Below are 13,023 nucleotides of genomic sequence, written 5' to 3'. Positions count from 1 at the left end.
TCATAGACTCACTTCTGTAGTAACAGATTGCTGCCAGCAAACAGCTCCTGCAGTTTCCCTCATGCTTGGGCTGTGTATGGCAGGTGTATCCTTAATTGCGGTCTGGAGGGAAACAGTAGTAGGAAATTTTGGTTCCATCTGAACAAGGTACTGTTGTTGCCCAGTATAGAAGCCTGCCGTTATACAGCAATCCTTAAGGGAGAATTTTATTTACACAGCACTTTCTTCTGGGGTTTTTATTTGGTTTTCTTGAGCCAACGCTTGCAAAGAGCTTATGTGAAAATGATCAGAGCTCTGACATGCATTACACATTGGAACGCACAAAGTTTCCGGTTCCTGTTTGACGTCTGTTGTGAGGAGGCGTGCCCTAACTTGGAAGCTGTCGGGATCTGGAAGAAAGTAGTAGCCAATCTACCCCTGCTTCGGCTGGTCCCTGCACCGGCCCATTCAGCCATCGGCCCTTCTGGCATTTGCCAGAAGGGCCAGATGGTCAGTCCGGCCCTGCATGGGACTGCACCTGTCATGTGCTGCCGTCCCAGGTGATAACTTGCATAGGCAGCAGTCACTGACTCTCCGTCCGCCGAGCAGCGCACAGACTGCTGCTCGGCGGGCATGCGGACCGGCCCATTTGCCAGAAGGCCAGTCCAGCCCTGCTCCTAGTACAATTACACTGAGCACATAGTTGTTGTGTCATTATTCCTAAAAAGAGAGTGCATAACTGTTTACACAAGATTCAGATACTCTTATTATTAGTAACTTACCGATATGGAAATAAACAAGTCAATCAGGTTCCAAATATTTTATTTTCCTGAGAGATAACAATCAAATTATGATACATGGTGGGGATGGAGCAGGAAATGCAGAGCGTGAGCCTACACTCCAGAAACAGCAGCAGTGTATTTGTAAAGAGCACCCTCTGGTGGGATCTAGGAGAATTACACACAGAGTGACATGAGGAGACTGATAGAACAACATAAAGCACAAGAGATGGAGCAGTCGTTCATTTGCAGATAATTATTGCAGTGCGGTGTAGGTCCATGAAGCGACATTCTAGAGAGAGCAAATATCTGTCCACCGCCACCCCATCTACCGGTCCTAGAGGTGCAAGATTCTCCAATTATGCGAAAAGAGGCGATGAGTGGGGAAAGGACCATGCTCATTAATTCAACTGGAGTCCTGCCCAAAAAAGGGAAAGCATGGTGTCTTCTGGAAGAGTGGAGCCATGGGAGAAGGCAGGAGCCCGGGTTGTGTATGAAGTATTCATTTTGGTAAATGTAAATAAAGTGCTATTGACCTTAAAACACTAGGTCACCTGTAGCATTCACCGTGAATAACTCCGTTACAACTGTACAAATGGAGATTTACACGTTCCAGAGACCGGAGTGTTACCGTGGGATCACATCAAATACACCATATTCCAAGTGATTCTAGATTTCTTCCACCCCATTAAATCACAAATTATCAAAGTAAGAAAACGTAGTCTAATTAAGAACATCCAAATAATATGACGTGAGAGGCGTGGACCTTTGCAGCAAATGTAGCGATTCTCTAGAACACGGGGGGATGCGTCTGCAGCCTCACTCTAGGACACGGGGGGATGCGTCTGCAGCCTCACCCTAGGACACGGGGGGATGCGTCTGCAGCCTCACCCTAGGACACGGGGGGGATGCGTCTGCAGCCTCACTATAGGACATGGGGGGATGCGTCTGCAGCCTCACTCTAGGACACGGGGGGATGCGTCTGCAGCCTCACTCTAGGACACGGGGGGGATGCGTCTGCAGCCTCACTCTAGGACACGGGGGGATGCGTCTGCAGCCTCACCCTAGGACACGGGGGGATGCGTCTGCAGCCTCACCCTAGGACATGGGGGGATGCGTCTGCAGCCTCACCCTAGGACACGGGGGGGATGCGTCTGCAGCCTCACTATAGGACATGGGGGGATGCGTCTGCAGCCTCTCTATAGGACATGGGGGGATGCGTCTGCAGCCTCACTATAGGACATGGGGGGATGCGTCTGCAGCCTCACTATAGGACATGGGGGGATGCGTCTGCAGCCTCACTATAGGACATGGGGGGATGCCTCTGCAGCCTCACTATAGGACATGGGGGGATGCGTCTGCAGCCTCACTATAGGACATGGGGGGATGCGTCTGCAGCCTCACTATAGGACATGGGGGGATGCCTCTGCAGCCTCACTATAGGACATGGGGGGATGCGTCTGCAGCCTCACTATAGGACATGGGGGGATGCGTCTGCAGCCTCACTATAGGACATGGGGGGATGCGTCTGCAGCCTCACTATAGGACATGGGGGGATGCCTCTGCAGCCTCACTATAGGACATGGGGGGGATGCCTCTGCAGCCTCACTCTAGTGTTTTCTTAAGAGGCATTTTGAACATAATACAAAAAAAATACCAGACCGTGGGGATGTACAAGACTCTTCAGCTGTCCTGATGACAATGAACACACAGGGCATTAATGTCATTTCCATGTATGGGGCACCATGCATACAATATAAACACCCCAAAGGTGGGTACTTCCATCCAGAATATTGTCAGATTATAAACCGAGATCTTATCATTCTAGTAATGGATAGATTTTTATTGTTAATCTAGCAGTATTTTATAGATAAACTATCATTTTTCAATAGGAGATTGGATCAGCGTCGCCCTTGAATTGCTAGGATTAGGATGTGATGAGTTCAGCGATTCTCTAGGTGTAGCATTTGTAGCGTCTCCCAGTAAACTGGACTCATTAGCTATGGGACGACAGATCAATATTACTGGCGCTCAAACCTCGAGATTCAGACAGAAGATTTTGGGAACCCTGAAAAGAGAAGAACATTTTGATTACATCATAAAATCCTGAAAAGATCATAAAATAAACAGCAACTTAGAAAGGGCTTGTCCGCGGGGAGAACAGTGATTAACTTGCGGGTACTTATTGCAGTGCTGTGGAGGTCTAGAGAGAATATTTCTAGTGAAAAGGAATGGCGTCTTCCTGTAGGAGTGGAGCCATAGGAATAGGAGCCAGGAGCTAGCAATGGGTAAATGTAAATAAAGTGCTACTAACTAAAAGACCATGTACCCAGTAGCATTCACCGCTACTAACTCGGTTACTACTAAACAAAAGCCTGTACGAATACCTCAAAATTATTGGGACATTGGAGGTTTACACATCTCACAGACTGAAGCGTTACTCTGGGACATAAGCTGCTTCTGCAGTTTTGTAGGAAAATGGACTCTGGGATACTCAGTGCTTACAAAGTATTGGATCAAAGAATGGAGTATTAAATCAACAGTCCCCAAAGGCCAAGGTGTGTAAAAGCTGTTAAAGTCCAGAGCAATTCTTACCTGGAATGTCTCATCACTGGATTTGTTCAGATAGTTCAGAGATGCTGCTCTCTTCATACTGCAATACAGCACAGAGTGCACTGTTATACAATGTGCGTTACACAGGACAGGCTGCGTGTACTGTTATACAATGTGCGTTACACAGGACAGGCAGCGTGCACTGTTATACAATGTGCGTTACACAGGACAGGCAGCGTGCACTGTTATACAATGTGCGTTACACAGGACAGGCTGCGTGTACTGTTATACAATGTGCGTTACACAGGACAGGCTGCGTGTACTGTTATACAATGTGCGTTACACGGGACAGACTGCGTGCACTGTTATACAATGTGCGTTACACGGGACAGGCTGCGTGTACTGTTATACAATGTGCGTTACACGGGACAGGCTGCTTGCACTGTTATACAATGTGCGTTACACGGGACAGGCTGCGTGTACTGTTATACAATGTGCGTTACACGGGATAGGCTGCGTGTACTGTTATACAATGTGCGTTACACGGGACAGGCTGCGTGTACTGTTATACAATGTGCGTTACACGGGACAGGCTGCGTGTACTGTTATACAATGTGCGTTACACGGGACAGGCTGCGTGTACTGTTATACAATGTGCGTTACACGGGACAGGCTGCGTGTACTGTTATACAATGTGCGTTACACGGGACAGGCTGCGTGTACTGTTATAAAATGTGCGTTACACGGGACAGGCAGCGTGCACTGTTATACAATGTGCGTTACACGGGACAGGCAGCGTGCACTGTTATACAATGTGCGTTACACGGGACAGGCTGCTTGCACTGTTATACAATGTGCGTTACACAGGACAGGCTGCGTGCACTGTTATACAATGTGCGTTACACGGGACAGGCTGCGTGTACTGTTATACAATGTGCATTACACGCGATAGGCTGCGTGTACTGTTATACAATGTGCGTTACACGGGACAGGCTGCGTGTACTGTTATACAATGTGCGTTACACGCGATAGGCTGCGTGTACTGTTATACAATGTGCGTTACACAGGACAGGCAGCGTGCACTGTTATACAATGTGCGTTACACAGGACAGGCTGCGTGTACTGTTATACAATGTGCGTTACACGGGACAGGCTGCATGCACTGTTATACAATGTGCGTTACACGGGACAGGCAGTGTGTACTGTTATACAATGTGCGTTACACGGGACAGGCTGCTTGCACTGTTATACAATGTGCGTTACACGGGACAGGCTGCGTGTACTGTTATACAATGTGCGTTACACGGGATAGGCTGCGTGCACTGCTATACAATGTGCGTTACACGGGACAGGCTGCGTGCACTGTTATACAATGTGCGTTACACGGGACAGGCTGCGTGTACTGTTATACAATGTGCGTTACACGGGACAGGCAGCGTGTACTGTTATACAATGTGCGTTACACGGGACAGGCTGCGTGTACTGTTATACAATGTGCGTTACACGGGACAGGCTGCGTGTACTGTTATAAAATGTGCGTTACACGGGACAGGCAGCGTGCACTGTTATACAATGTGCGTTACACGGGACAGGCTGCTTGCACTGTTATACAATGTGCGTTACACGGGACAGGCTGCGTGCACTGTTATACAATGTGCGTTACACGGGACAGGCAGCGTGTACTGTTATACAATGTGCGTTACACGGGACAGGCTGCTTGCACTGTTATACAATGTGCGTTACACGGGACAGGCTGCGTGCACTGTTATACAATGTGCGTTACACGGGACAGGCTGCGTGTACTGTTATACAATGTGCATTACACGCGATAGGCTGCGTGTACTGTTATACAATGTGCGTTACACGGGACAGGCAGCGTGTACTGTTATACAATGTGCGTTACACGGGACAGGCTGCTTGCACTGTTATACAATGTGCGTTACATGGGACAGGCTGTGTGTACTGTTATACAATGTGCGTAACATGGGACAGGCTGCGTGTACTGTTATACAATGTGCGTTACACGGGACAGACTGCGTGCACTGTTATACAATGTGTGTTACATGGGACAGGCTACGTGTACTCTTTTACAATGTGTGTTACATGGGACAGGCTGCGTGTTCTGTTATACAATGTGTGTTACATGGGACAGACTAAACTCAATGTGCACCCCAAAACTCCTTGGTTTTGCACCGCTGCGCATATGTCTGCCCGCTACACATCAAGGTGCCGTCCACAATCAGGAGACGTCTCTGGAGACTAAAAGTGTAAATGTCACATTAAGGTTCAGCGTGTGACCACTTTAGAACCACCTCATTTATTACATGAACTTTGTTTCTCTCCTAAAAATTGGATTTTTATCTTACATGAAATCTTTTCTCTTAGTCCATTGGGGGGACACTGGGTACATTGGAGTATATAGTGTAGGGATCCAGGCATACATGCGTTTCTTTAATAGTTCACAGGAGCTCCTCAGCCTTTACACCCCTCTCCTGTAAAGCCTCAGTTTATTTTTAATCAAGCCCCACAGAAAAGGGGAAAAATAGAGAGAGAAACGAACAGAAAGGAGGAGATAACATCCACCTGAATAGAAAGAAACCTGAACATGTCACACAAAAGGAGGACCCAGAGCTGTGGGACCTGATTGAACATAAAAAGTGGCTTTGGAGATGACGGGGATAGAAGGGGAGGAGTTACCCACCATGCCTGGATTCCTACACTATACCCCAATGAACCCAGTGTCCCCCAATGGACGAAGAGAAAAGGATCTGATGGAAGTATAAAAATCCTATTTTCAAGCATTCATTGAGGGACATCGGGTATCTTGGGGATGTCCCAAAGTTACTATCATAGGTGGGATTGCTCAGAAGAAACAGCATAAAGGACCTTTCTCCCAAATTAGAACACCCACCCCAGTCTTGTGCACATCCTGAGTTATACGCACCAAGTCCGAAAAGCTCTCACCACACCCAAAGAGCGAAGAGAGCCCTCTTCATTTGCAGACCAACTCTTCACCAGAGCCAGGATGACATGTCCTTATTGGAGGAATCTGGACACCACCTTAGGTTGGTATGAAAAAAACGCCCCATCCTCGCAGTCGAGACTCTGGCTCAAACTCCTACAGCAGTAGAAATGTCCAAAAAGAAGACAATCTTCCATATAAGAAGTTTTAAATCAACCAAATCCAAGGGTTCGAGAGGGAAATGATAAAATGCATTCAAGACCAAGTTGAAATAAAGAGGTTGTACATAAAATACACCCTTAAAAAACGTCTGCACATCTGGCAACTGAACCAGCCTTCTTTGAAAGATGACAGAGACAGTTGACACATGAACCTTAACAGAGCAAAGTGCAGACCGGCATCCAACCCTTCTTGTATGAATATAAGCAACCTAGGTAAATGAAATGAGGTAAGAAACTCCTTCCTTTCACACCAGGCAATATATGTTCTCCAGACATAGTGATTTTTGTCCGAACCCAGCTCTCTAGCCCGAAATATGGTTTGCACCACCCGCTCAGATAACTCTTTTGCTTGAACTATCATGGCCTCAAGAGCCACATTGTTAAAGCCAGCTGTTTTAAACAGTGCTGTAGAACTGGTCCTTGACTTAGAAGATCTGGTCTGAGTGGAATACACCACGATGGACTGGCTGCCATGGAGAGAACGTCAGTGTACGAACTCCTTCTAGGCCAATCTGGATTTACCAGCTTTACCTGGATGTCCTCTCTCTTTACCTTTTTTGAAGACCCTCAGAAGCAATGCAACCAGAGGGAACAGGCAAACTAGGTGGAACTACCATTATGTCTACCAAGACCACCCGAGAATATCTTGCCCTGTAGCAGAAGAGCTCCACTTTGTGATTCAACGAGTACACCATCATATCAATGCCTGGTTGAACTCACCTGTTCATGATCTCGTAAAGGACCACCGGATGCAGAAACCATTGCCAGGGTGAAGAGCCTGCCTGCTCATAAAGTCTGCCTCCAAATTCTCCACCCCGGAATGAAGACCACCATGATGGCCTGAATGTTTTGTTCAGCCCACCAAAAGATCTTGCATGCCTAGAGGACTCCTGGTCCCACTGTGGTGATTGATGGATGCCACCGCTGTGGCATTGTCCGACTGTATCTTCACTGCCCTTGTCCAGCAGCAAAGGCTCCTCACTGGCCACAGCACGGAACACAGCTACCAGCTCCAACACATTGAATGGAAGCTTTGATTCCTCCAAGGTCCAAAGACCCTGAAAGCAGGCATGAACAGAGACAGACTCTCAAACCCAAAGGGCATCTGATGTCACCAAAGTGCAATCCCAGATTGAGAATCAGTGACTTTTGCAGAGTTTCTTTAAAGAAGAATGACTGACACAAGCTTGGGGAAAGACATATTTCCTTAACCGGAAAGGCACTGGTGAGATGTGTTCCACCTCGAGAGGAAGTCCAGCTGAAACTCCCTTGCAAGAAACGAAGTAAACTGAACCGTCTCGAAAGTTGATGCCATCTTGCCCAGAACCTTCATGCAGAAGTGTACTGAAGTCTGTCAGAGATCTTAGCATTTTTTGCAAGGCCTGAATTCGTCTGGCTGAAAGACCACCATCTGTTTCTAGATGTCGAATAGGAGACCCAAAACAAACATCTGCTGGGACGGAATCAATTTGGGTACCTTGAAGTTCAGGATCCAACCATGGGATTCCAGAATCTGTGCCATCACCTGTACACGGTACAGAAGTCCTCATAGGGACTCCGCCTTGATTCCACCAAAAAGAGAATGATAGTAACTCACTTGAATCTCAAAAGAGCCGACATAAACTTGGTGAACTGTTAAAGAACTTTTAAAAGTGCCCACGCACCTGGATCCCTACCCCAAGGTACTGAGAATGCCTGAGAAATACTGCTTGCTTTGCCCTCATTTAGGACTTCAATTAACCCTGACTGAGAGGACAGTCTTATCACATGTGACACTTATGTATTTGTAGTTTTTCAATGTATTGGGAAAAAAGTCTAGAGATGTGCTTCTCCGCCGCAGTGCAACTGGAAGGTGCAAATGTGTCCCGTTAAATTATACAAAGAGAACTGGTCTCCGCCATAGAATTGAGCTGTGTCACAATTTAAGTAATTCAAGTTTGGAATCAAAATGATTGTGTACCTCTCCTCACAGTAAGGAGCATACCGAAAAACACACTTTCTCCCCTTAATGTTTCACTGATCTTGGGCGACGGCTGCGGGCAGCGTGCAATACGGGCGACGGCTGCGGGCAGCGTGCAATTCGGGCGATGCTTTTATGTCATATGGTTGTCAGTTTCAGAATCAATATATAGTTATATCAGTATGTTGCTTCATGTATCACAATTTTGTGTTAGATTGTTACTTTGTGTTTCGTGGCTCTGGAGGAGTCGTCCCTTGCAGCTTCTTCACTAACATCTCGCTGCTTCTTCGTAGAACATCTCGGATCTTGCCCAGAGACCCTGAGCGTCTGAGTGTACCACTGCCATCCTGTAACACAACAATACAACTCACACAACAAATGTACAATTGCCATCCTGTAACACAATACAACTCACACAACAAGTGTACCATTGCCATCCTGTAACACAATACAACTCACACATCAGGTGTACCACTGCCATCCTGTAACATGACAATACAACTCACACAACAAGTGTATCCATTGCCATTCTGTAACACAAATACCAAATGTATTAATGCGATCCTCTGTTGACACCACTCACACACAAATATAAACAGTGCTGTCCTGTAAAAGAGTAACACAGCTCACACCTTGAGTTTAACCAATGTCTTCTTTTGACACAAAAAAACCACTATGCACACTCTCGTGTGGCATCACAGACTATGAAACCATTTACACTTTTTTTCACCATTTCTAAAAGGGCTCAACTCTGACACGTCTCTAAAATTATAAACTAAATGCTGCTCTCTCTCAAGGACCTCACATATCTACCACTTTCCAGACAGAGGGCCCATAAACCATTACACCAGTTCCTTATATCACATACATTAAAGTGTGGCTAAAGTCAGGGGACAGGAATGAAGCACCTTGATAAATAAAGGAAAAACAAGCAGCAAATATCAGAAGAATATTCTTTTGGAGCACATTCAGACTGAAATAAAAAAATAATAGATATAGGGCCTGATTCATTAAGAAAGTAAGGCAAAAAAAGCTGTAAGTTTTCTCCTGGACAAACCATGTTACAATGCAAAGGGTGCAAATTAATTTATTATTTTGCACATGTTAAATACTGGCTTCTTTTTCATGTAGCACAAAAATCGTTGATAGCTTAATGTTTGCTCTGAAATGAAGTTGATCTAGGACATGCTCTACCCCCAACTATAAATCTGACCCCACAATATAATTTTACCTCTCCCCCTCCAATGCAACATGGTTTTTGCCAAGGTGCAAAGTTACTCTCTTTTTTTGCCTTATTTTTCTTAATGAATCAGGTTCATAGTGTCTACCGTAAAAAACAGAATAAATTGGGCAGAAAAACACCAATAGGCCGCTCTCCCTTGAAGAACAATTTACTTGCTTCAAACAAGGGAAATCTCTCTTTTCATCCTGCTACATACATCTAAAGAACATTTCCAGAATTCTCACATATCGCACACAAGACACTGCAAAAACCTTAATTCATGCACTTATCATCTCCCGCATTGACTATTGCAATTCCCTTCTTACTGGTCTTCCCAAAAACAGACTCAAACCCCTTCAATATTTTTTGCACGCTGCAGCAAGACTGATTTTCCTTGCAAATCGTTATTCCTCTGTTGAATCACTCTGTATGTCTGTACACTGGTTGCCTGTTTTGTACCGAATTCAATATAAAATACTCTTATTAACCTACAAGGCCATCAACAAAGCTGCACCAACATACATCTCCTCTCTTGTCTCAAAATATCTCCCAACTCGGCAACTCCGTTCTACACAAGATCTGCGTCTCTCATCCACCCTCATTACATCCTCCCATTCCCGGTTACAGGACCTTTTTCAGGCTGCACCCACTCTATGGAATTCTCTCCCTCGTACAGTAAGACTCTCCTCTGGTCTACAAACTTTCAAGCGTTCTCTGAAAACCTACCTCTTCAGACAAGCTTATAATATTCCTCAGCCACCCTCTTAACCTCGCTACCTTTAGCCTGTTACACAATTTCACACAAGACAACTACCCCCTGACCAACATTGTTGTGTGACGGGATCATTTAGCTTATGAGTCACTTTTACCTTTGCAGCCTGGCTGGGCCGAAATGCATAATGTAGACTTAACCTTATGTGTCAATATCCCATTGTCCCATAGATTGTAAGCTTGCGAGCAGCCTTCTCACCTCTTTGTTTTACCCAGTTTGTTTATTAGTTTATTATGTTTGTCCCCAATTGTAAAGCGCTACGGAATATGTTGGCGCTATATAAATAAATGATGATGACCAAAATCATGTGTAAAAGAATAATATGGAACAAACATACAAAGAAACGTTTACATCGGAACCAGTGTTCTCTCCTGGTGGCTTTAAGAAGCAGCCAGGTGGGGACAGTTTGAATAATAATGAAAAATGTTGGAGGTTACTGCCCCCAACTGGCAGAACTGGTCAGACTGGTGGTCAGTGGTCTACTGCTGGCTGTAGAGCTCACATAGTGTCTGTTCTAATAGGAGAAACAATATTTTATGCCACTAAATAGGACTCTGTTGGGTTCCAAGAGCCGGGCAGCAAGGGTTCAGCATCCGGGAAATAGGTGCTGGGGAGAACACAGTTGTCAATCTGTTCACCTGGAACAGATAAGAGTGAGCTGTGGTAAATGATGCCAGTAGCTGAAAATTAGTATTCTTTGTGTCTGGGTGATTCACCTTCATTTAAATGTGAAAGAAGAAATAGCATAACTCCGGCATTCGTAATAATCAACTAAAATTGTTAAATGGTGATGTGCTCACACTGAACATATATTTGATAATTAGACCTAATATTATGAACATTCCTTCATTCCAATTTATTTTCTAGAACATGAAACATTGGCAATAGTGTAAAATCCAAAGTCAGAGAGAAACTTCAGATCCAGTTGCATTTACATAACCAATCAGGTGAACAGCTTTGTCTGAGAATAACCATTTCTCTGGCAGCCCTAACCCTCTGAATGTTCACTGAGAAGTACATATAGGTGCTTACATGCTATTGGCTATTTTAGGGTTTCCGTTTGGTAAACCAGGCTAATCTGGCGCTACAAATATAGAACATGGTTCAGACAAGATCCACCACCAGCACAGGGAATGTTGTAGGCCCGAGCAATGCTCTTACTTTGCACTGTCTGTGTAGAAGCCACACTTTAGACATCTCAGTTATTGAGCACCCAAATTACAAGTAGAGTATTTACACACAACATAATCTCAAGAAAAATACACCACGTTGGATGTGGAACATGTTCTTGATGACCTGCTCATTCCTTAAACCAGTCTATTTTACAGTATTTCTTCTTCTGATTGCTAATATTCATGGTGTGTCAACTAAATTTACTTTCTTCAAAATATTATCATATTTACTCTATTTTCCCCAGCACCAATTAGTAGAAGACATGTTGATGAACAGATAAGTGAGTTTGTTAGGTCATCGTAAAGAGCATGTATATCTTTTCTTATTAAAATTTTAGAAGTATGAAGCCAGAACACACATGTAGGAGCTTACTAATATACTACAAGATCATCTTCCTGTAATCAAGTAACTTTGTTCTCTTGCACTTCAAATCTTCTTTGAACATTTAGTTTTCCTATGAAAACAGAGAGAAGGTTCTGAGGTAGCTACGTGATCGTGGCATATTTGTCCACCATTCAAGTCACTCACGCTTTGCAAGTGTGATAAAGAACACAAATGTTTTCCTATACAAAAGATCCAATGCTCTGATTTGGGTGAATCAACTTTCTACACAGTTTATTTCAGAAACTATCAAGATCTAGTTCAGATGCTTTGAGGCAGGTGTTCCGACGATCCAGACTTTCATAAACATTCTAAGTGACTCCAGAGGTCTGCCAACTTGCAAAACTAGAAGAGAAATGAGCTGTATATGAGCAAAGTCTTTGCCCATTGGCCCAGTCAAATCTAGTCCTGACTGGCCAATCTAGGACAGAGAGCTAACCATTCATTCAAACATCCATTAGGATTGATAAAATATTTAAAGTGCTCATTTGAATTTAAAGAAGGGATGAAAATGTGTTTTGGCTCTAAAGAGCATATGTTGCTGTATTCTGTATGTACCATCTTGCACTCCTTGGTGGCCATCACATAATGCTGTACAACAGTCCTTGTAAGGTCTACATATAAGCAATAAACTGTCTACAAGATCCGGCATAATTTTTATTATCTGTTCCCCAGTTGTCCTGTGTTGAACCCAGCACTTTAAGCAAGCAGCCAGGAGGAACAAGCCACATTCAGAAGCAAAGAGGTTCTACAGCATCTACACACAGAACCCAGAAGTAAGCGGTTACAGGCGGCGGGGAAGGAATGACTACTCTTCTACAAGTGGTGAGCTGTTGGCAATGCCAATCTGGTGGCCAGTAACATGAAATGAAGCCTAGACAAACCAGGGTATAGCGCAGAAAAACAACGAGAGGACTGGATGGCAGAGTAAACCCATCCTGTCATACTCTTCTAAAAATCTCCTGACAATACTATGGTCTAGACACCTCCAAATGACCTCTCCCCACAAGTATAATGTTAA

General features: G+C 44.7%; 1 long non-coding RNA gene across 2 annotated transcripts; it reads right to left on the bottom strand.

Annotated features, from left to right (window-relative positions):
- Positions 1-784: 784 nt before the first annotated feature.
- LOC142122122 (uncharacterized) lies at positions 785-8,962 on the bottom strand. 2 transcript variants are annotated; one of them, XR_012684065.1, is made up of 4 exons: positions 8,677-8,962; positions 3,354-3,411; positions 2,363-2,826; positions 785-2,293 (listed from the first exon to the last, which is right to left on the bottom strand). It is a non-coding gene; the product is annotated as an uncharacterized LOC142122122 (long non-coding RNA). The 2 variants fall into 2 exon arrangements; XR_012684064.1 differs by having other exon boundaries at positions 785-2,826.
- Between the last annotated feature and the right edge of the window lie 4,061 nt (positions 8,963-13,023).

The sequence above is a fragment of the Mixophyes fleayi genome, unplaced genomic scaffold (assembly GCF_038048845.1).
Source record: "Mixophyes fleayi isolate aMixFle1 unplaced genomic scaffold, aMixFle1.hap1 Scaffold_2285, whole genome shotgun sequence".
NCBI classification, from domain to species: Eukaryota; Metazoa; Chordata; class Amphibia; order Anura; family Limnodynastidae; genus Mixophyes; species Mixophyes fleayi.
This window is presented reverse-complemented; position numbering and strand designations above follow the sequence as displayed.